This window comes from Callospermophilus lateralis, chromosome 9 (assembly GCF_048772815.1).
Source record: "Callospermophilus lateralis isolate mCalLat2 chromosome 9, mCalLat2.hap1, whole genome shotgun sequence".
Classification (NCBI taxonomy): Eukaryota; Metazoa; Chordata; class Mammalia; order Rodentia; family Sciuridae; genus Callospermophilus; species Callospermophilus lateralis.
The window spans coordinates 5,152,071-5,176,035 of NC_135313.1; the positions used below are offsets into that span (position 1 = coordinate 5,152,071).

The window sequence follows — 23,965 nt, forward strand, 5'->3', positions numbered from 1 at the left end:
CTCAGGAGCACCCGAACAACGCGGGTGTGCCTCGGGGACACGCAGGCCGCAGCGCACCTCTGCAGGAGAAGAGCGGCTTACACGGCAGCCTGTGGCTCTGGCACGCTGTGTGCTCAGCGCGAAACCTGCTGAGCTTCCGCCCCATCTGTGACCTGGGGCACAACAGCACTGACAGAGCAGGTCTGTGTGAAGAGCGAACAGGGTGATCCATGTGAGCCAGGTGCAGGGAGAGGGAGCAGCGTCTCCGCGATCGTCACCTCTGTCACCACCGCCAGCCCCAGTGGGCGAGAGACCCCGTAATTGCAAGACCCCAGAAGGACACCTGCACCAAAAGCTCTCCAGGAGGGTGAGGGCCGTGCGGAGAAGTGCATGCAGCCCCCGAGCTCCCGGGCTGGAGCTCCATGCTCTCTGTACAAGAGGACTCCAACTTGGTGCTGGCACAGGGACAGGTCCCGGAGCAGGGGCAGCCTCCTGGTGGGGGCCAGAGGCTGCCCAGGAGGTGCGACGGCGAGCTGACATCTGGTGGGGCCAGCAGGGAAGGATGGAGCTGGGTGGGCTGGCCTGGCTCTTCCCTGCGGTGCGGAGAAGCAGCTGAGAAGCCACTGGCAGGGGATGGACCTGTTGCCCCGAGTCAGTGCTGAGACAGAGGCAGCAGAGGCCTGCAGTCCTCCAAGAGATTGGTGGCACTCACAGAGGCTGGTGCCTGGGGCCTGTAAGCCATCCTCTCCTGCCCTTGGCTGGAGAGGAGCCAGGTGCTGAGGCTGCATTCACAGCACCGACGCTGGCCTCAACGCACCCGTTCACACACAGCCCTCCTCCCAGCCGTGGGCATGTGTCCTGCGGTCCTCAGTGCTGTGTCCCCAGAATGACAGCTTTTTCTCCAGGGCTGGTAGCAGACTGCCCTGGGACAGAGTCCTGACACTACCTCCAAGCAAGGGCAGGGACACTCAACTCCTAAACAGCAAAGAAAGAGGCAGCCAGCCCCAGTGTGGAAGAGGCCTGGCTGGCTGTGTCCTCCAGAGACCTTCCCTGACCAGTAGGAGGAGGATGGGGGTCAAAGGTGAAGCTGGGCACATCCCCAAACCAGAGCCAGGTGCAGGTGGAGAAGCCCACTGAGCAGCCCCCGGCCTCCCTGGTGGTGGAGTCCTCTAGCCTCTCCTGCTCCTCAGGCTCCTCGGTGCCCGCCTGCTGACCTTCTCCCCAGCTCGGAGCTCACCTCTCCTTCCTGCCATCCATCCCTTGCGGCCTCTGGTTGCTCAAAGCTGTCCTCTGAGGTCATGCCACTCCCCTGCACAAAACCCTCCAGAGGCTGTCCACATCTTTACAGAGCCAGGCTCTGCGGGGCCTGCGTGCTCCTGCCTGCCCTCCGGTGCGTCTGAGGCTTCCCTCCACCACACACCCCACCCACGCTCTGCCCTGCCCTGCCAGTCCCAAGGTGGGCCACGTGGGCCCTGGACCAGCCCAACCCCCATGGGCTTCCAGGAAACCCAGGGCCTCTCCCCCTCCTCCCAGCTCTGCGAGTCCCGTGACTCAGGATGCTGCCCCTGTGAGCAGAGGCTCCAGACCACTAGGTGCCACACCCCTGAGTGCTGTTGCTCTGGGAGAGTGACAGGGCCACGGTGCTCACCCAGCTTCAGTAGGAGCACAAGAAGGCTTGCTAACCTGTCTGCCCTGTATGGAGACGTGTGTGTGTGAAAATGTCTGCATACAGCACTTTCTAACATCAGGAAGGCAACATGAAGAGGCACTTAGCACCTGCCCTCCGGAACTCGTGCCAGGAGTGAGCAGGCGTGTGACCAGAACAACCCCAGGAGCCGTGAACTGACGCCTGGGCAGTCTGGGCCCCTCGCGGCACAGGCGGACCCGGCTGGGCTCCAACAGGCTGAACCACAGCCAAAAGGGTGGCTTGAGTTTCCAGGGCGCAAACCAGATCCTGGGGCCGGTCCCAAAGCTCCTCCCCCAGCCCGCCACCTGTCACTGGCAACTTCTGCAACCAGCCCAGAAGCCAGAGCTCTCTCCTGGTCACACACACCCTGGCTGCCTGACATTCCGCATGACCTCCCCCTGCCCGCTCTGAGCACTTGCACCCCGGCTTTGACCTCGATCAGTCATCTGCTCCTTCCTGCGCCCAGCTCTGTGCTCCCCCCAATCAGTGGTCACCACCAGGCCCCACCCCCACCAGGACTTCTGAGCTCTCCAGGCCCCGTGTGGCTGCTCCTGCAGTCTCTGCCCCGCTCCGCCTGGCTCCGTGCGGTCCCTGCAGGCCCCAGCCCCCAAGCCCGTCCACTCCAGGGCCTCTGCACAGGCTCTTCCTGTAGCTGGGAAGGCCCTGCCCAGACATTCTCCAAACTCCATCGCTCACCACACAGGGCCCTGCTGAAATGTGTGGGCCCCAGAGCACCCTCACCCCACCTTTTTCCTTGCTTACCACCTCTAGGGTGCTGTCTCTGGCCCATTTCCCCAGGAACCCAAGCCTAGGAGACCCAGGACTGTGTGCTTCGGTTCCTGCCCTGTGTGCAGCTGGGGCTTAGACACAGGGAATGAGTCTAAGTACAGAGATCAGCGGTGCAGAGGCTCTTCGGTGGCTACCCTGGGGTGATCTGCAGGCACCCGATGGCTGATGCGGGTTGACCACGCCGCAGGCTGAACCCAGGAACCCTCCTGTTCTTGAAATCTAGGCTGCATTTCTAAAACACCAACAGGGTTCACGTCCCCGGATGGCCCGGCTCTATAGGCCTGGTGATCACTTGTCCTGAAACCTGCAGCCACACGGCCTACTCTTGGTCAGCGCGGCCAGCGTGGGTCTCAAGGCCCCGAGGAGAGCAGGCAGCCGCTCCGTGGGCCTCTGAGGGGTGGAGGAGCAGGAAGGGGCACAGTCCCATCAAAGTCCCAGTCCCACTTAACACTGGTGAGTTTTTCTCCCTTGTGTCCAGGTCAACACATTCAGAGAAAAGATAGACCCCAAGAACGAGGCCCCTGAGCAGTGGCACCGCGTGCAAAGACAGAACCACTCGGGCTCCAGTGAGAAACCCAGGTGGCCCTTCTGCCCTGGCTCTGCCTGAGACACAGTCCACCAAGCCGACCCAGAAGAGGCACAGGACGTGGGCAGGCAGTGAAGGAGGCCTCGTGGGCCTGTGTGCCCGGGGCGGGTCCCGTGTCCCACAGCCGTGAGGAGGGTGCGCAGAGGGCAGCGCTATGCTGGGGAGCACGGGAACACTGCCCTGGGTGCCGGTTCCATTCATGCCCTGAGACCACCGGTGCCCACGTCTGCTCACGACACGGGAGCACCCTGCCGTTCCTCAGGCTTCCTCCAGGTTAGCAGCGCAGCCTGGGCTTCCTGGGCTCCAGGCACCAGCCTCTGCCCACAGAACCCCTCACTCCCCAAACAAGGTGCTCCAAGGAACGCCTGTTTCCAGGAAGTCACTCTACAGGACCACAGGGCCACCGACCACCACAGGTCAACACCCCAGCTACCTCCCGCAGAACGACAGCAGAGCCATGGGTAGACCTCCAAGTCTACGACTCAGGCATCGACCCAAGTGGAGAGCCCCCTGCTGCAGAGGGGCCCCACCCCAGGATGCTGGATGCCGCCTCCTTCTGAGAAGAGCAAGGCTGGGGACAGATTTGGGTACCACTGCCCATCTGGTGAGTGTTCGACCCATGCCCTGCCCTCTGGGTGAAAGAGGGAGCCTCCGAGGCAGAACCAGGCTCTCCAGCCCCTGGGCCCTTGTACAAGGCCACGTCAAGGTCACTGGGCACCCACTTCTAGGAACCGGGCTCTGTGGTTGTCACTAGGTCCGGGGAATTAAGCACAGCTGGTTCTGAGGAGCCCACATCTAAGGCTGGCTGGTGACTCGCTGTCCCTGCAGAGCTGGCAACAAGGATGACCTGCTGCAGGCTCTCGGGAGGCAGAGGCCAGTAAGCCTGGCCAGGCAGTGCCCCCACTGGCTCTCCCCACCTTGGAAGGTGAGGAGGCTGGGGGGCTGGGACACCAGGAAATCCGAGTGGGGGTGGGGTCACAGGGTGGTGGTGGGGGTCACAGAGAGGAGGGGAGGAGGGTGACGTGCCTCCATAGTGCAGCCTCCTCTGCCCGCGTGGTGCCTAGCTGCGGGGCTGCTACCACCAGCACACTGGGCTCCCCGTGCCTGAAGGACAGGAAGACCTCGGGACTCCCCTCCCGGCAGTCTGCAGGAGGCAACCCCAACTCCCGCCTGGACACGCCCGGCTCCCCCTCCCGTCCCTGCTCTGCAACCCTCTCATTTGCCAACGACCCCCGATCAGTGCCCCTTGCAAAGAGAAGGCCTCCTCGGGCCTGCGCACTCCTGGCTTCACCTCGGCCTTCTCCGCATATGAGCTGCCCTCGCCCCGAGCACCACAGCGGCTTCGTTCCCAACTCCCGGTGCCCTTGAAAGCTGGTCACCTGGCTGCTCTCCCCACACCCAGCACGTGCTGCTTGGGACCCTCCGTGGGTGGACGGAGGTCTCCTGTCTGTCCATGCTTTAGGGACCACGGAGACCCCGGGGAGTGAGGCGCCTCCCTTCCCTCACTGCCATCAGCTGGGGAGACCCCAAAGGACACCCACAGAAGAGCAAGGGGCTCCCGCTGGACAGGACACCAAGGGCAGGGTTCCCCCGCATCTTCTGGGCCCTCGGGAGACTGAAGCCCAGCGCCATGGCGGTTGCTGATCGTGTCATGTGTCCCATGCAGGGCGCTCTGCACTGACGCCCAGTCTGTCCCCAGCGCCCTGCTGCTCAGTGAAAACCAGAGTCTAGGGACTAAGCCACGTGTGGCCCAGAGAGGGCCGTCAAGTGTGAGATTCGGAGGACACTAGCTGCGATTGGTGGCTCGCGGTCTGCCCAGTCCGGTCATGGGAAGGCCGACCCACCCTGTGATGCAGCCCACGGCCCACCGGCCAGCAAGAGGGTCGTGTAATCAGCCCAGACTAGAACTCCCCAGCTCTGGTCCCCAGCCAGCGACCAGGAAGAAAAAGCACAATCATCTCTGAATCCTAGAGGTGGCGAGAGGGGCTGGTCACGTGCCTGGGCTGGCTGGCGCTGTCCAGGGCTCCTGGCTCCTAGACACACAGCTCAAGGCTGCACCAGGGCACAGGAGGACTTGTTTCCGGCCCCAGTCGCCGATGTGCCAAGTTCCCTAAAAATTACTACCGTGCTCCAAGTTCACACGTGTTTGACAACTGTTTTCTACCTCCACCTCAGACAGACGGACAGCTGTCCTAGGACTTGAGTGATGTTGACAGCTGCTCCCCTCTGGAAGCGCACAGCAGCCCCACCCCACCCAGGTGCAGAAACTGAGCTGCACTGAAAGGGGCGTCCTGGGCGTGGCTGGGGCTCAGGGGCAGAGCGCTTGCCCTGCACGAGTGCGGCACTGGGTTCCGTCCTCAGAACCGCGTAAAAATAAAATAAAGGCTGGGGGTGGGGGTGCATCTCCAAGGGTCTTTCCTGGGCAGAGCCCACCCAGGAAAACAGCTGAAGGGGAACAGACCCGCACCCCAGCATGCCGACGCCTTGATTGCATGCAGTCTGTGGGGCACTGCCTGGTCGAGGGGACAGTGCAGGGAGAAGGGTCCCACGGCCTCATGCCTTGGTTGGTGGGCTGACCAGCCTACTGAGAATCCAGCCTCCAGCACAGTAAGCAGCGGACCAGATCCTGCGATGAAGGACAGAATTTCACTCCTGAAGGGGCCCTGACCAGGATCCTAGCCAAGATCTCCACAGGAGTGAACGTCAGCAGGCCACACCTCACCAGGAGTCACTGAGGGACGAAGGACCGCAGGTTCCTGTCCCTCCTCCCACCCCACTGCCCTCAAGGACAACCGTGACGTACGAGTGGAAGCAGCCAATCACCCCAGGCGCACTGACGTGCCAGCTGGGGCCACGGCACCCGTCATCGAGATGCCACTCATCTTAGAATACTTAATAGAATGGGAAAACCCGTACAGTGCCATGCGGAGAAAAGTCCAAATTTTACAGTGAAACCTATTCTAAGAGGTGTGCGTCTGCTGGAATCAGCAAACTCCGCACAGGATGCTGACATTACTAGTGACAAATGGGGTTAACCTCCTTCTCCTCAAGTTTTCTTCCTTCTTATAATTAGAAAGTGCTTCTTATGGCATAAGGGCCCATTCGTGTTCCCACACAGCAAGCCTTGTCCCCGGCAGGCTGTGACCCCACAAGGCCATTTCTGCGCAGGCACAGAGGTCGGCTGGAGCAGTGATCCTGAGCGCTTTCAAACACCCTCTGAGTGCGCGGATGGAAACTGGCCTCCCAGTCCAGCTCTGCGGTCTGGGACGAGTACGTCTGTCCTTCGGCTCACGCCTGTTTCTCTGGGCATTATGATTCCACCACCCGTGGTCACAGGCCACCAGAGAGAGCAGATCTGGGAGCGACAAAGCGAAGTCAACAGAGGAAGTCTCCCAAGCCAGCCAGGCCGACCCAGCCAGCTGGCCCGCGTCGCAGCTCTGCTGCCTGCTTCCCCGGCAGCTCCACGAGGCTCGCGGCCACACGGCCAGCAGTGGCCTTCGTCATGCCTAAATGCACACGGCACTCTGGGCCACTTCTGTGGACGCTTTTCTGTGGAGTGTGAAGCCGTGCCAAATGCTGCCTGGAAGGTCGTGGTCACTCACCCTCGACAGCGGTTCCAGAAAACCTTGCCAATCTCCCGAGGGGGAGCAGAACAGCAAAGGGAGACTCACCTTCCTGTGACCGTGGGTCAGGAATGGTTCACGCGGTCTTGTGCCACGTGCTGTCCCTCCATGGACACACACGCACACCAGCGGTGGCCCGTGACAGCCTATGGCTGGTGAGGCTGCCACCTGGGGTGTGTGAGCACTTGCTGGGCTGCCCAAGTGACGCCAAGGTCATCCAAGGACAGACTTCTCAGAAACTGTCCCCTGGAGCGATGGGTGGCTGTCTGCCACTAATTTCCTGCCCGTCCACGGCCATTGTGTGTCCTCTGCTCTGTTGTTTTAAACTTCCTCTCCTCAGCTGCCACAGCCTCCCTCCCTCCCTCCCTGCCCACACTCATCTGTCTGCTGATCTCAACGTGCCCACGATGCCCCCTCCCCAGCAGGTGAGGGGCTCCCTCAGTGAGTGAAGCACCTCGGACTCTCACAGCTGTTTACTTCCCTTTGCCTAAAGACGGGTCTGTGTGCTGACATCGGTGGACAAGGAATTTATTCTCTTTTCAGCCAGGAACTTCACAAAATTAATGAGTGAAGAGCAAAGCGATCACTCCTGCACAGAGTCCCTGGTCACACGTCCCTTCTGACCCACACGATGTCACCTCCATGCACGCTGGTGCATAGAGACACAGGGCTATGCTGGGCTGCCCTGGGTCACTGTCTGCCGACGTTCACAGCAGTAACCACTCTTGTGGGACCACGACAGCCACCCAACGTGGAAGAACTAGTTCCCATGGGCCCTTCTCCTGCAAAGCCCTGTCAGTTGTTTTTGCCTGTTTTTTCCTTCCAGATGAATTTTAGGATAATGCCATTAAATGTTTCCCCACCACTACAAAAAAAGCAACCCGTAGTCACTCGAGGGTGAATGACCACGACCTTCCAGAAAGCATTTGGCAAGTGGTTTTTTTTTTTTTTAAATTCCACTGGTAAAAACTAACATCTTTATGCTATTTCATCTTTTCTTCAAGAAATATGGTGGTTAAACGGTGGGGGTCAAACAACCTCTATTGCAAAGACTCAGTTCTGCTGTTGTGGTCCAAAAAGAGGCAAATGTCTGCGGCCATGTTCCATTAAAACTTTATTTATAAGCTTAAGTGGTGGGCCCTGATGTCAAGGCTAAGAGCGTGTGTGACTGATGGACTCAGCGCTTGGCTCCCCCAGCTCCTGGCTGGGAGGCTCAGGGCAAAAATAAAAGAAAACATCTCCAGAGCATTTGAACTAGATGGGGGTTTTGCTGCTGTTGCCCCGGGTGCCATCTTTTTCATATTTTATTTTTAGGGAATCACTGCTGCAAAAGAGAAGTCGATGACTTCTACATCTAGGCATCTTCAATGCAGCACCTAAATCCTGCCTTAAGGAAACTCCCGTGGAGCATCAGCACCCACATGGACGGCCTCTGCCCTCTGCCTCTTGGCCCTGGGCCTGCCCTTCCGTGGGTCTCTGCATGGCCGCCGTTCACCATCTCTGACTCCCTCCACCTTCCTGGACCTGTGGCTTCTCCCTCCAAGGACCATAGATCGCACCTTTGGTTTCTTTCCCGTAGTCTGGTCAGTTATCAATTAAAAATATCACATAACATTTCCAACTTGAAAATTTAATTTTCTGTTCTTTGAAACGGGCCTCTATCCAGCGGCCATGTCTGCCATGGCATGCGGCTCTGGGCCCAGAGGACATTCCTTCCTCTTCCTCCAGCTGTCAGGTCCAGGCCCCCGGCCCTGGCACTACTGCAGCCAGGACTGATATGCCAGCAACCGGAGGGAAACCTGGGGCCACAGCAAAGCAGTTGTAGCCCCTCTGGCCAGCCCCACCCACCCCCTGCTCTGATGAAGGGGAACGGCCACGTGTGAACTACCCACAGAGTAGAAGCTTCATCCCAGGTAACCGTGTGTCCCCATCCTGCAGCTCTGCGCCACTCGGACACAGGATTCCTGTGCACGGCACCCTGGGGTGCGTCTCTATGTGGTGGCACCATCCTGGAGAGCTACCTTGATGGACAACGCGCTACAGACAGGCTACCCCTGAGTTCTGGTGTGGCCAGAGCTTCACTCCACCCTTCAGACCACTGGCCTCCGCTGAGGCACACATTTGTTTCAGCCCCCACCCCCAACCGTCCCCTTGGGTCCCCCCAGAACACCCCAAGAAGCTGCCATCAGCTCCTCTGTCACCCACCCCTCGCCTGCCAGAGTGGCCTGGTGGCTTACACAGGCTCGCAGTAAGTTCTTTGGGCTGAGACTGGGCTCAAACCATCCTTGCATTCCCACTAGCCCGGAGGAGACCCCCAGGGCAGCAGCGAGCACTGGCCCACGCTCTCTGCAGCAAGGCCGAGGTTGGCAGCTCTCAGCCATTGCCACCCGGGGAAGCCTGGCCTATGTGCCTCATGGTTCCCATCTACCAGATGGAGGGACAGACCAGCGAGCTGTCCATAGACAGGGCACTGTGCCAGTGAGCAGGACTGGCTCACACCTGGGCCCCGTGCTTCCCGCAGCCCTCCTGCTCTCCCGCGGCACCTGCGAGGTCTGCAACGCAAAGGATTCATCCAGGCTGGGCTCCCAGGGGCCACAGAAACGGGGCCGTCGAATTTCTCTAGGGCCACTGTGGGAAAGCCCAGTGGTGCATTTTCAGAATACAGAATGTAGCCTTAAATGTCAACGTGGGATAAGGGGGCAGGTGGAGGGGAGAGCAGGATGGACAGCTACAGGCAGTTAACACTCGAGTGGAAATTCACAGCCCCTTGACAGGCAGGAGGGGAGAGGAAAGGGCCACCTGGCCATGACCAGCAGCGATGACCTGAGATAACCTGAGCACCTGCCACCACCACTCAGCCCTCAAAGGCCTCTCCACACAAGAGAACAAAGAGGGGGGGACAGCTAGAGGTGTAGTTCTTTAAATAACCCAACAGGAGACAGTAAAACCTGGGTGAGGGACAGGAGGACTGTGCACCCCACAGTACTCAGCAAAGAGGACCCAGGGGAGGGACCTCGCACACTAGGGGATAAAATGCCCAGGTGTCCCGGCCACCCAGCGCTGATCTTGGAGGAGGTCAGTACAGCTCGCTTTCTGCTCCACCCTGTCCGTGCCTCAGTGCATTCTTTGGGTTTCAACAGGTGAGCGTGTTTCTCGGTCACGAATCCTAAGAGCCACCTCCTTCTGTAGCTCCAGCATGGCGGGCTGGGTGCCGGGAAGGCTTCAGGACAGCCACTGCACCTCAGCCCCAACCAGGGGCTCAGGGTAAGGACAAGAAGCAGGCCATGCTGTGACAGCACTGTGGCCAGCCTAACTGCCACCAGGCAGGGAGACCAGCAGTGAGGAGCCAGGGTGTTCCACTGTCCCAGTGCCCCCTGCAGGAGCTGTGTCCCCTGGAAGACACTGATTCCCAAGGCTGTAAACACAATCTCACTTGGAAATAGGCGCTCTGTTGATGACCGTGTTAAGGTGAGATCACTAGGGGCCACTAATCCAGCGCCACCATCATTCTCACTTAGAAGGAGAAAAATGTGGGCGTAACATGCACAGAGGATGGTGTGAAGCCACAGAGAAAAGGTGGCTGAATGCATGCCACGGGGTGCCTGCACCAGAGGCTCCTGCCTCCAGCCTCCTGCCTCCAGGGGCCAGCTGGGTCAACGTGGTTTGGAACTTCAGGCCTCGGGCGGTGAGACGGAGCGGCCCTGCTAGTTGAGCCACCCAATCTGCAGGGCGGCTGCGAGCTGCCCGGGGTTTGGTCAGCAAGGGGCTGTACATCGGACGGGGTGCTGGCCTGGCAATGTGCGGCCATCCTGCTCTGCTCATGGGCCCCCAGCCCGACATCACCCAGGGACCTCTCAGCTCTCACCACTAAGTGGCCACAGGGGAGGCCAGCTCGCACTGCCAAACGCTGGGTTTGGACACAGCCCCCCTCCTGACTGGGTGGCCCCTGCTCCCAGCACGCCTCTCCCTGTCCCTCCTTGTCACCTCTAATAAGACTGAGACTCCAAGATGTGCACAAAGTCAGACTCAGACACAGGACAAACTTCACCCTCCCCATGCTTTCTAGACACACTCTCCTCAGACCCCAAACCACGTCCGTTGCCCAGTCCTGCTCCCCCACATTCCTGAGGGATGAGTCCTGGCAGCTGACCACACTTTGGGCCTAGAGGGCACGAGTTAACGCTTGCTAAGCCGCCTCAAGAGCCACGCAGAGCCGTGTCCTGAATCCCAACCCGGGACACTCACACCACGAGACACCCGCAGGCAGGCACAGCGCAGGCCAAGACCACGGAGCCCCTCGGGCACCACGGCACAGCGGGAAGCGCTTCTTCCAGGATGACCGGGGCTGTTTGGGTAGGCGGCCAGCACAGCAGCACACGTGCCAACCGAGACCCTCACTAGCAGCGAACAAGCTGCCCCGCCTGTCCCTGCACTGCAACCTGCACAGCGGAGGAGGAGCAGGCCGAGGCAGAGCCACAGGACAGTGGGCAGAGACCCCACCTCTGCCCACAGCGGCAGGCATGCCCTGTCGATCGATGGCAGTCAGGATCTAACCGCAGGGCTGGCACGAACCGAATCTCACCTTTACTGAATCAAGAGGCGCCATTCTGGACAGAGGCCAAGGAAGGGGAGAGCTGCCCGGACACCTCTCGTGAGCAGATCCGTCCCCAGCAGGCTGACCCCTGCAGCCTGAGATAAGCCAGACGGAGGCCTGCCACGTGCTTCTGCCCCCAGCCCCTCGGCCCGGCAGGCCCAGCGGCTCCCCTGACCTCGGTGAGGTTAAAATGCCCACATGTCCTCCTCGTCCTCAGATCGTAGTGGGGCCTAGGCTGGGCAGATGGCAAGGCACAAAGTTGTCAGATGGGCGTACAGAGGTGCCCAGGAAAGCAGGGCAGGGACAGGAGGTGCAAAGAGTCAGGGACACCCCATGTGGCCAGCAGGTGCGGCCAGCAGGGATCTGTGAGTGTGCCTGGGCTCAGGAGGGGTCTGGGGGCTCTCCGGGCACAGGCAGAGGAAGAGCCCCCCTCACAACACAGCAGGAAAGGTCCCTGCTCAGCCGGGGGACCCTGGGACGCTCAGCTCATGCCTTCCTCAGGCTGACACGTGGGAACAGGAGAACACGGAGGGAGACCGTGGTGGCCCCGGTGCCTCCTCTGGCCCTGCTGAAGAATCTCAGGGAACAAGTTCCCAACCATCTCCGCCGTCACCAGCGCACACAGAGTCTCCGTCAGCAAACTCAGGCTGTCTGGGAAGACTCGGGGTCCCTCTGTGGCCGTCAACCCCTGAGCTGTGCTGAATGCAGGGGACCCCGGGGACCGGTCTACTCAGGTCCAGGCCCCTCCTGTCTCTGCTCAGTCAGCTGTCCACAGGGTGCTCTGAGCACCGGCCAGCGCCCTGTGACACCCACACTGCAGAAGGAAGTTTCAGGTTCCCAGACGTTTGAAACCCACCAGCTGCTCCGCTGAGGTGAGTCTGGGTCACAGCTCTGATGTCCTGGGCTCCCCTTGTAACAGGGTCTAATCACGTCAACGTAGCTGCTGATTTACTGGCCTGTCTCTCCGGCCACATCACAAGTTCTGGGTCGGCAAGGACTGAGTTGGCCCTCCCGACTCCCACCTCCAGGCCTGCCACATGATGGCCACCACTCCACCTGAGTGGCTGGCACAGAGGGCTGTAGGCCACACGGGAATGGAGGCTGCTGGCCTCCACGGCCCCACTTCCACCTAGGGCAGGCTCAGTCCTGAAGCTCAGGCTGCCAGAGGTGGGGCCCCGAGTTTCAATCCGTGGTACCCAGCATTCACCAGGAACAGAGGAAAGCAAGGCCAGGGCTGCTCCCAATAGCCTACAGACACGCTGAAGGCACAGGCTGAGCAGAGACCAGAACATGGGGGCAGGCTGGACCGTGTCCCCCAAAGCTACCTCCTGAGATGAGGAGTGCTCACCCAAGGCAGGCGCAAAGACAAAGCTCTCAGCTGTGGAGAAACCTCGTCAGATCCTTCCACCTGCCCTCGGGCTGAGGTCTGTGGGGCCCGGAGCTGTGGTCAGTCAGGCCACAGGCCCATGTCCTCATCTCAGGATCCAGCATCGCTAGCAAACCCGGCGTGAATCACAGGTCTTTCAGCGGGGCCTCTGTGACACACCTCTACGCAGCAGAGATGGACAGATGGACACCATCTGGGTTTCCCAGAGGGAGAAGGGCTTGGGGGCCTGTGCTGGGTGCTACCTCAGGCTGGTTTTCCTCACGGTTCTCACAGAAGGGAAAGGGCCCCTGTGACGGAAGCCAGCCTAGGGCAGCCCGGAGAAGCCCTGTGGTCTCCCACTGGAGCTCCTAAGGAACAGTATTCTTTTTGCAGGTAAGAAAGGAACCTGGGCGGAAAGCACTCTCCTCCAGCCCCAGCTGTGGCTCCTCTTGGTTCACACCACACTTCTGGTTCTTTCTGGAACATTCTCTCAGGCCTCTTGGCAGAGTCCAGTGCCTGCAGCCGACAGCCCGTGCAGCGCCAGGGGGCCAGGCCGGCTGGGCAGGGAGCCGCCTTCCTTCCAGGGTATAAACATCCCGCAGTGGCCAGCGGCTGTCCTCCCTCCCCACCTGCCCTGGAAGAGCCCAGCTCAGGACTCACTGAGGCTGAGAGGAGGGCCACAGAGTGCCCGCCCCGAGGGTGCTATCCCGGGTGAGCCTCCCGGGGGACCCCAGCCTCCTGCTCCTGCAGGTGTCCTCTCCCAGCACCAGGGCGTGTCCTCCCACCTCCTCTCTTCTGCCTGCCCGGGGATGTGCAGAGGCCCAAGCACCCGCTCATGCCCGGCCTGTGACCTGGCAGGCATTCTCCTGGGGGCCTGTTCCCAGCCACACCACCCCAGAATGGCTCCTCGCAGCAAGCAGCCCTCTGAGACTTTCTGGACACAGCCATCCTCCCGGCAAAGGGAAAGTGACAAGTGGCTAGGCCATGCACAAAGGACAGGGACAGCAGCCTGGCGGCCGACACGGGTACTGCGTGCTCGGTGGCTCCACTCTCGGGTGTCCTGCATCTTGACTCACCCGCTCCGGGGCCAGGACAGGTGGCTGCAGCCCAGGATTAGTGGTGGAGCCAGAGGGCTGGGACAACAGCTGCAGGGGACATGCCTGTCCTGGCCCTCCCAGGGGTCTCGCCACTACCCAGGTGCCGTCACTCCAGGAACAGACAGCGACAAGACAGTAGGGTTCCAACCGGGGGAGCTAGAAGCAGCCCCTGCCTGGATGTGAGGGACCAGCACAGACCAGTCTTTGATGACTCGCCCTCTGCGAAGCCAATTAGCCCGCTCCCGGCCTCACTGCCTCCCGGCCTCATTGCCTCCCAGCCTCACTGCACTTGTCCCCAGCCGCGCCATCCCCCGGCCTCACCGCACCTGGTAAGATGTGTGTCAACCTCCAAAGCCCGAATCCCAGCAAGGCAGAGGCAGCACTGAGGCCACCGGGGCCATGCCCGTGTCAGGCTGGTGACTCCAAGAGCTGGCAGGGGTTCCTGGGCACCACTGCGGGTGTCCACTCCATGGGCGAAGACAACATGTCCTTCAGGATCCCAAAGGGAAGGGGACAACTCACAAGGGGTAGGTGCAGGACACCCTGGGAGAAGTGACATCAGGGGAGAGAGAAGGGTGGGCAGGATCTGGAACCCAACAGGGACCCTCAGTCCAGGGAAGGGCGTTGGCCTCAGGCCCTGCTTTAGCGTGTTGAAGGCTCCCTCCTCCCTCCATCAGCAGCCAGGAGCCACCTGAGGCTGCTTTCCACAGCAAGCCGCCCCGCCTGGCTGTCCTGGCGCAGGTGGTCCAGGGGCACGCAGCCGCCTCAGTCTGGCCACTCCACGTTAACTAAACCCAGTGAGTCTGCAGGGGGCACACCAAGCACAGGGCCCTGTGTGGCATTCAGGGTGACGAGCCCTGGCTCTTGGGAGGGCTGAGATACTTGGGACGGATTGGGGATCTTTCAGGGAACTTGGAAACCAGGCAGCTCTTGGGATGAGATCAGAACACCCACACACCATCAATCCCAGAAACACTACTGAGGTTAGCCAAGGGGACAGCAGCCCGGGTGCAGCAGCAGGTAGCAGGTCACCAGAAGGCAGGCCACCTGGCAGAGGCAGAGCACGGGCCCATGAGAAGGGATGCAATCCTGACGTGAGCCACACAGTGCATGGGGAATGTCATGCCAAGAACCAGGAGGTACTGATGACAGGCCAGACTGGGCCACGGGACTTGCAGGTGTCCCTTGAGGTCCTATAACATCCACTGTGAGCCAGGAGCAGCAGAAGCCAAACCATCCGAAGTGCAGATGGTCCACATCTCATGATGGTGCCGCGTCCCGATAAACCCACCAGGAAGTATGGACGCCACAGGTCAAGCCACCCTACCTGGGGACCATGGCATAAGGAGCATGCAGCGGGCAAACCCAGCGGCAGGAAGGTGGGAAGGAGATCAGCCCTGCCGGGAGGAGGGTGGGGGAGGGAGTGACTGCCGGGGGTCCCGCAGGTGGGTGAGATAGATAGGAGTGGCAGTACACCACACCGTGGATATCCTAAATACCACTGGGTGGGGACACTCTGAAATGGCTCATTACCATGGCAACTTCACCTCAACAAAATTTAAAAAAATAACAGACTCTGTAAAGAAACAGGCACTTCCAGGGTGGGGAGGCGGCTCCGAAGCTTGCTCAGCACATGCAAGGTCTGCGCCGTCCCCAGCATCACAAAAGAAAGAATAAAAGAAGCGGCATCTATGTGGTCCAGAGGCACAGTGCCACCCAGGCTGTGACACGCTGTGACTTGCCTAACTTCAGAACGTGCCCTTCAGGAGCAGCTGGGGCTAAGACATCACGTATGCATATGTATGGAGGGCCATCAGAAAGACGTCTGTATTTAAAAAGGTGTTCATTAGGGCCTGCTCGGTGACCGGGAGCACACCACGGGTAGGGGCCGGCTGGTCCTGCAAAGGGACAAGCCACAGCCAGAGTGCAGCCAACTTCACCCATGTCAGCACCAGGGAGCCGTCGTGGGTCAGAGACGCTGACGGAGCCCAGAGCCCCACGGAGCCCAGAGCCCCACGGCAGCAGCACCCCAGTGGGGCAGCAGCTGGGCCTTTATGGGCCTTCTCAAGACCTAAACCAGCTCAACCCACCAACCAGACTGGTGTGCCTAAAACAGCTGGGGCCCTGGCCCTAGAGGCACCTCAGTGCAGACAGGTGGCACCTGGAGCCTGCAGCTTGTCACTGTGGTTCAGTGCCCCAGGGGTCCTCATGAACCTACCGTGGAGGCGGCCGTCATACAGGTGTTTTGTCAGGTAGGAGCTCAGGGACGCCAAGATGGTGACCACAGGGTACAAGGAAAATGCCACTGGAGGACGAGACAGGGAGGAGTCCTCACGTCCCCAATACGCCAAGTCCCATTACCATGACAACCCCGCCACTGAGGACTTTGCCCATGATGACGCCTACTGCAGGTTCTGCATTTTAAAATGACCAATGGGGGAGAACTGGACAGGACTCCAATCAGGGATCATAAGGAACCAAGAGGAGTAAAGGGGTAAGGTCTTCAATCTGGTCCGTATGGGAAAGAGACCTCTTCACCTACCTTACAGAGCGCGGCTTCCAAATTCCCCTTCAATGCTTCTGTTACTTCAGCTCGATTCTTTGTTCGGGACACAAAGAACCTGGACTCCAAGTGGACACCCCAAGAATAACATTTCTCATTCCGATTTTACAGATGAGCAAACTAAGGCAGAGCAAGGCCTTGCAGCTGTCAGTCACCAAGATTTGAACCCAGACCCACCCAGTGTAGCTCCAGAGTCCAGGCTTCACCCCAAGAACCACACAGGGAAAGAGGGGAGAATACGCCCCCCAAGAAAGGGACTTCTGCTCAGTGAGGACAGCAGCAGCTCATCCTGCTAAAGACCTTTCTGCCACCTTGCCCAACAATCTGCCCAGAGGATGCCCTTTAGTAAAAAAAAAAAAAAAAACAACTCGTCCCTGGCCTCCAGGGTGTCCTTGACCAACTTCAGGAAGTCGGAAGGCAGGGCAATGGCCCTTCTGTGGGAGCCCAGGCTCACTCAGCGTGAATCTGTGTAGAAACTCAGCTGCCCAAACTGTTTCACAGCACCTTGCATGCAGACGCCCTGTGGGCAAATATCGAGGCCGGGCTCAAGTTACACAGAGTCTTTGAACCCCAGAGATCAAAGCCAGCGGGGAATCTGGAGTCCTTCCACGGGAGGCTCCAGAGGCCCTCCCCAGTCGGTTCTGCTGCTATCAGGCAACTCCTTCCTGGCTGGCCAGTGCCAGAACCCCTCCTGGCCTTCCACTGTGGAGCCCATGGTTAGCCTGGGGATGTCAGACTCCACCTGGGCGGTTCCCTGCCAGCAGGCCACCTTGGATGCCTGGCTGTTCAGCCCCTCAGAGGCACACTTAGCTATAAAACAAGGCCTCTAATGAAAACTCAGCTCCACCCACCCGCCCTTGAGAAGATCAAGCAGATAATCCAGGAGAGCTTTGTAAACTGCCAATCTCTGCGCAAATTTAAATACAAAATTCGCCTGCAGAAGAGTTCTTCACACACTGGACGGTACCAAGTGCTCTCTCAAGCTTAGATGTCACCACATCTGGCAACGGCCCCAAATCACATCATGTAAAAACCCTCCTACTTTGGGAGTTTGTACATAATTCCTTTTTAAATCTGCCAGAGCACCCAGGATCCCAAATAACTCAGGAGGGCACCTCTCTCCAGCCACCCGTCCACTGACCATCTTGTAGCAACCTGGACCTGCCCTGGTTCGTATTAAGGATCTGCAAAGCCCCTTCACCTTCCAGGTGTTGTTCAGAGTAAGCCCAAGTCCAAGGAGTCTCCACAGGTAATTTTCATAAGTCAGTCTATCCCCATTCTGTAATCAGACAAATACAAAGGCCAGAGAAGGAGTCACACGTTGGGGGGGGGGGGTCTGTCTCTCGGGAGCATTGAAGCTGGGGGAGACGCTGCTCCTCCCAGAGGCCTCCCCAGCTTATCTTATCTCAAGTTGGACAGGCTTGTCTTGGGCCTCTTCCCAGGCAGTGGCTATTAACTTGCAGGGTACAAACCCTAGAAGGATCTGATAGGGCCCTGGCCAGCTGTGTAGAAAATGCAGCACCTGTAAAGGTGGGTGCTTAACTTCAGGGGCTTCACAGACCCTCTTGAAGGACTGTGCTGGGGATCAAGAGCTCAAGATACCCACCTGGCTGTGTGTTACTGATAAAAATGGCCAAAGCCTGGCCCACTGACCACCAAGGCCTCCGTCAAGCCGGAGCCTCTGCTAGTGCTTTGTGTTCTTCATTAAAGGCTGAAGCCCAAGAGAGGCTCACACACACACACACACACACACACACACACACACACACACAGCAGTGTCGAGGGGACCGGGGGCCAGGACACAGGAAAAGGGAAAGGGCCAAGCTGTGTTTACTAAGAGCAAGGTCCAGGGCTGCCTGCGGATTCTGACAGGGAGCCAAAAGGGACAAAAGCGAGGTGACCTCTGCCCACAAGTAGTCAGGGGGCTGGGCATAAACCCAAGGGCAGAACCAGACAACCCCATGCTGGGTGACAGCAGCAGTGACTCTGGCCTGGTGGGCAGTACCAGAAGGCACAGCGAGACCTCAGCTGGGCCACTGGCCTTGAGTCTTGGCTTCCTCCTCTGCCCAGTGCAGAGCTTGGCCTGGTAGCCTCTGGACTCCTTTCTGGCACACCAACTGTGGGGCTCTGGAACCAGCCTCTACCCTGGGGGCACGTGCCAATGGCTCAGCAAAACCACCCGGACACGACCCCAAGACCCAGTGTTGCCCCTTCCTGCAACCAGCCCTTCCCCAGGCCTCTTGGAAAGAGAGGCCCCGAGGTACCGACTCTGGCCAATGAGTCATGTTATCTCTCCTCTGACCCTGGTGACAGTTGGGACCCAAAGGGCAGCCGGATGGACGGTCAGGGCCTGGACCACCCACACCCTCAGCCTGTCAACACCACGCTCACAGGGAAGGTAAGCATGGCTGCCTGGGACCCTCGATAAACGGATGAGGCCTGGAGAGGATAAAGAATTTACTCAAAGTGATGGGGAAGGGGCAGCCTCTGAAGGACAGCGGGGAACGTGGAAAGGGGACAGGAAGCCCATGGAAAAGGGACAGGAAGCGTGGGCACAGATGAGGACGAGTGCGTGCCACCTCCTCGATTCCCTGGGGGCACTAAATGGGGCACCTGGCCAGACACACCTCCCCAGGCATACTGCCTGTCTAGAGGCCCCTGAGGACCTGTCCCCCTCCCCACCCCGATGGAGCAGCAGGAGGCGCTGCACACAGGGGAACGAATCCACAGCTGAGCCAGCACCGAGGACTGGCTCAGAATGGTGAGCGGGTCCAACCAGCTTCTTCTGAGAACCAAGAATCTCCAAAGCAGCCCGCGGGCAAGTCCTGCAAGGCCTGGCATTCGGTGGCTGGTGGTCATCGCTGCCTGTAGCAGCACAGCTCTCACGGGGAGCAGACAGTAAGGGGCTGGGTCCCCGTACCCCCTTCCAGGGACCTAACTGCTTACCACGGGGCCCCACCACCTCAACAGCTCCAGGGCTGGGACCAAGCCTTCAGCACTCGGGCCTGCAGGAGGCACTCGAGATCCAAACCATAAGAAAACCAATCGGTCAATGACTCCCCACAAGGTCCAGGCAGGAGGCGTCGAGCGAGGGAGAACAGATGAGCCCAGCTGCCGTGGGCTCCTTTAAGACCATCCACCTCACTTCTTAACGGCATTCTTCACTTTCACATACACCCACCATCCCATTAAAGGCAAACAAAACAACTCCACCTGTTCTTTCTCACTTCTGTGTGGTCCATGTGGTGGCTATTTCCACTGGCCGGCATGAGAGTCTGGGGCACAAAACTGCCCACCAGCTGTGTGCCCTCCCAGGTGCCAGTTAAGGAGGCAGCAGGGGCAGCCTGCGGTAACCTGGTAGGCACGGGCGCCATGAGGTCCCGAGGCTCCTTTCCCCACCTCTAACGTGGGCAGGGCAGGCAGCGAGCTTCAGCGCCTGAGCAGTGGGCCGCCACTGCGGTGGCCACAGCTGGAGCTTGGTCCCAGCGCGACAGGGAGGTCAGGCCTTGCAGAATCTCAGCTGCCCACCTGGTGCCCCTGCCAGCTGTGCCCTTTGCTGCCTCAGGGTCCGAGCTCCCCCCAGGGACAGCACTCCACTCCCTCCTGGGCCCCACCTCAGGTGTCGCAGGGACCTATGGTGGGCACAGTGGGACCAGCACAGGGACCTATGGTGGGCACAGCGCAATCAGCACCAGGAAAAGCCCTGGCCCTCGCTGCAGGGATGATGCACAAACCACAGCGAGGCGCCTGCAGAAGAGAGCACAGAGGAGACCCTGGAGACCTGCGCCATGACCTCGGGCGCAGCAGGGTGTGAATTCTAATGAGCACCAAGAACACACTGAATTTATGTGGGGGCAGGGCACAAAAACTGGCCCCAAGCGTCAGAGTCAGTGGATGATCTTTTAAGTCACCGTGATGACCAGCCTTCTCCCCTGAACTTCACCCAGGGACGAATCCTCACGGCGGATCTCTAGTCCCCCTGCTGTCTCCGGGCAGCAAAGGCTACCTCCCCAGAGGGCCCCAGGAAGCCCCCTGCCCATGATGGAGGCCTGTAGCACCACCCTGGCCCAATTCCGCCCTCCAGCTTCCTCTTCCCAGACGTCTTGCTGGCAGAATGCCAGAGAAAGCAACCACAGAAATGCCACCCAGGGGACTGCTGGAGCCAGAGAGGGGCCTCCCTCCATGAGCCTCTCCCGCAGCATTCGGGGTGGGTCGCTGGGCCAAGCTGCACCCCCATGCAAAGTGCAGGGAGGTGAGGCACGTGGGGGCGGGCGGAGTCCTGCTGCAGAGCCTGCTGCTATCTCCAGGGAGAGGCCAGCTCAGCACCTATATGAGAAACCTGCTCTCTGGCCAGTACTGCCAGGCCAGAGGAATGCTAGGCACGAGGGTCCTCCCGAGAGGCTCCACCACAACCCAAACAGCCCACGCATGCAGGGTCAAGGGCTGGGGCCGGCCAGGGCCTCGGAGCCCTGAATTCCCTCATCTCCCCACTAAGAGCGTCTCATGGAACCTGCGGCCACCCCCACACCTTCTCTGCACCAGAGAACAAGTGGACGCTGGAAAACACAACATGGAAGACAGGAGAGAAGCCAAAACTTCCCTCAGCCCCCTCAGTGCAGTCCACCCGGGACCGCCCCCAGCCGTCCACTCTATCTGGAAGGGCTGTAGGCCCAAACATGCCCGGCGAGGAAGCCGAGTACCCCAGCGTGGCCTCTCAGCTCCCCCAGCCCCAGCCTCGGAGCTGCTCAGTGCCTCTGATGCAGCCCAACCTCCTCCACCTGCTAAGTGGCCTCCCTGTCGCTTTTGAATATAGAAAGGTGGCCCCGTCACCAGGACAACCTTGCCCAGGGGGGACCCTGGAGGCAGGCGCTCCTGCAGCCAGCCAAGAGCAAAGGCCAAGAACAGCTAGGAAAACAGCCCACCGGCAACCCAGCCCCTCCCAAGAGTCCTGCTACTGCATTTCAGGGACAAACAAATGCTCTCCTGAGTGATCCCTCCCAACGCCCAGGACAGGGACAGTGAAGGTGACCTTGTAACGGTGGGGCCAGGTGGAGCTGGCTCATCACTGGGTGCCACTGTCGGGAAACTCACAACCTCTTACATTAAGAGAATAACAACCCTTTTGTGCAAACACAGAAGGACGGCCAACCTGTCCCTCGAGACAACAAGCTGGTTCTCGGCAGCGGAGAGCAGGAATCCACGGGCAGTAAACAGGAACAAAGGGCCATTCTGGGGATGCACAGGTGCCAGCTTTGGTGCCGCTGCACGGATGACAACTGCCCTTCCCATGCCGGGGACATTGCGGGCTGCCAAGGATGTGGAGAGAGCCACGAGGGAGTGGCCTTGGTGGCTGCAGAGGCAGGAGTTTTAACAGAAGCTTCTAGAAGCCCCTTCTCCCTTGGGCTCTACACACAAAAGGGGCCTGTCACCCTACAGATCTGCTCACCTCGGGGACAACACAGATGCTGCCAGGAGGCAGGCCAGGCACCAACTCACCTGGTCACAACAGCATCACCACCTCACAGGGGACGGTGGCTATCGATGGCAGAGGAAGAGTACCAGAAGGGACAAGAGAGGGGAGCCACTGTGATCCTGTTCCAAAGCCATCCACAGGTGAGGGCAAGGACCAGGCAGACCTGTGACGTGACACCCAGACGCCCTCTTGGGCCCAAATGCTGGAGTGTTGCCAGCAGCAGGAACTTGGCCACCAGCCTCCTGGGACAGGGGCTGCTAACAAGGTCACAGAGGTCCCTTCTCAGTCATCCTGCATCCAGTGACCAAGGCAGTGGCCACAAGGCCTGCCCCACCCCATGCCCTGCTCAGGACAACTCCCAAGAACCACCCAGGCCAGAGCCGCTGTGGGGTCACCATACTGTGGGGCCTTCACAGAGACAGCAGCGTCACAGGCCCTGCCCCTTTGTCTCCTGCTTCAGCCCCCACCCTCCTCAGGGAGCAGGGAGCCTGGTCTGTGAGGGCAGCTTCCTCTGCCTGCTCCCCCACACTGTCCCGCTGACCTCCTGGCACCTGCCACTGACAATCTGCAGACAACGCTGTGGACTCCTGGGACGGGCAAGGTGGAGCCAGAGCGCACTTGACCCCCAGCGGCAAGACACAGTGGAGTTGAAGGAGGCCCAAGAGCCACCCAGGGCCACCTGCACACAGGCCCACTTTCCAGATGGGCCTTTAGAAGAAGCTGGGACCTCACCTGTTGGGAAAGAGAGGGGAAGGTCCATTCCAGACACTTCCCATCTCTGGGTCACTCCCGCACCATGCGGACGTCCACTGTGCAACTGAGAGAGCATCACAGGCCTTCGGAAGGCAAGGATCCGTCCCAGGGGCCAGGGTGGCTGCTCAGTTTGCAGGACACAGACCCCTTTAGGGCTCCAACTCACGTGCCTCCCACGGGAAAGTCCATTCCAGGTGTGCACAGGTGTGCCAAGTGCAGAGGGAGTCACCCATCAGAACACAGAAAAGGGTCCACTAGGGACCTTTATCTAGGTGACCACGGGCCTTCTAAACACGACAGCATGCGGAATCACAAGGAGCAGGAAATGAGAGTAGATGAACACGCCCAAAAGGCCACCCTGTGAAAGACACATCCCCAGCACAATGGAGGTTCCCACCCAACAGCGGGCAGGAGGGGCTGCGCCCACAGACAGCGGCCTGTCTGCCCAGCAGGGGGGCCGAGAGCCGGCACTGGGCACTGTGGGGAAGAAGGAAGGGCTGCAAGGGGCTGAGGAGGAGAAAATATTCACAGCCAGCAAGCACTTCTGTCTGCCCCGTCCCCTATCAACCAGACCTGGCGCCCCGCTTTCCTTTACCACCCTTGGCCCCGGAGGTAAGACTCTCCCCCTCTCCTGGCACCAGGCAACTGCCTTCAGGTGTCCCACAGAACTCAGTCAACTCAGGTGTAGACAGAGCCGTCAACCCCTCGGGCCTAGGAACATTCTGACAAGGTGCCACGTGGGGACTCTTCATCTGCACCCACCTGTCTGTGCACCCTCTGCACCCTCCTTCCTGAGGGACAGGAAGCCAGTAGAAGGGCAGTGCCTGAAGTGCCACCAGCAGGGGAATCAGGGACAGCGTGTCCCTGAAGAGGGATGGACTACCCCATAGGGATTGAGTATCACCCATGACAGGGACCTCAAGAAACCACCTGCCAGGGCGGCACCAGCTCCTTCCTCCACCCAGGGCAGCTCACACAAGCATACAGAGTGGCCGTCCCAGGCTGTGCCTGGCAGGGCCCAGGACAGAGTCTGCGTGACTCCAGGTCCATCCCCGGAGCCCACCGCACAGACTCTCTCCACTCCACAGGGCAAGAGTCCATGGTTCACGGGGCTGAAGAGCCCGGAGGTCCCCAGAAAGAAATCCAGCAGAACAACCCCACACGGCCCTCCTGCCTGGGCCTCCACGTCTGTGCTGGGCTCGCCCCACCCTGCTGCCACCCAGCCCCCATCTTAGTGCAAAATAATGGCTGGCTGGACAGTTCCAAATGCCACCCAGCGTCTGCTCCAAGGAGTCGCCAGGCTCCTTCCTGTGCAGGGAGAAGCGCTCACCTTCAAGCTGCACTCACCGGCTCTGCACCGCTGCTCCGAGCGCTGGCGGCTCAGCGTTTCCAGATCAGGGCCGAGCAGGCCCCCTGGCACTTCTCAGTGGTTCGCACTGGCGGGTATCCTGGTGG

General features: G+C 60.0%; 1 protein-coding gene across 3 annotated transcripts in view; it reads right to left on the reverse strand.

Annotated features, from left to right (window-relative positions):
* The window catches only part of Sh3bp4 (SH3 domain binding protein 4), a 66,137-nt gene that overhangs the window by 14,610 nt on the left and 27,562 nt on the right, over positions 1-23,965 (reverse strand). Inside the window, exon 1 of one of the 3 annotated variants that reach the window (XM_076866125.2) lies at positions 58-78. The exons of the other annotated variants lie outside the window; for them this stretch is intronic. The gene's annotated coding sequence lies outside the window, so the exon portion shown is untranslated. Of the gene's footprint in view, positions 1-57; positions 79-23,965 lie in introns of those variants that run through there. 3 annotated transcript variants of the gene reach the window in all.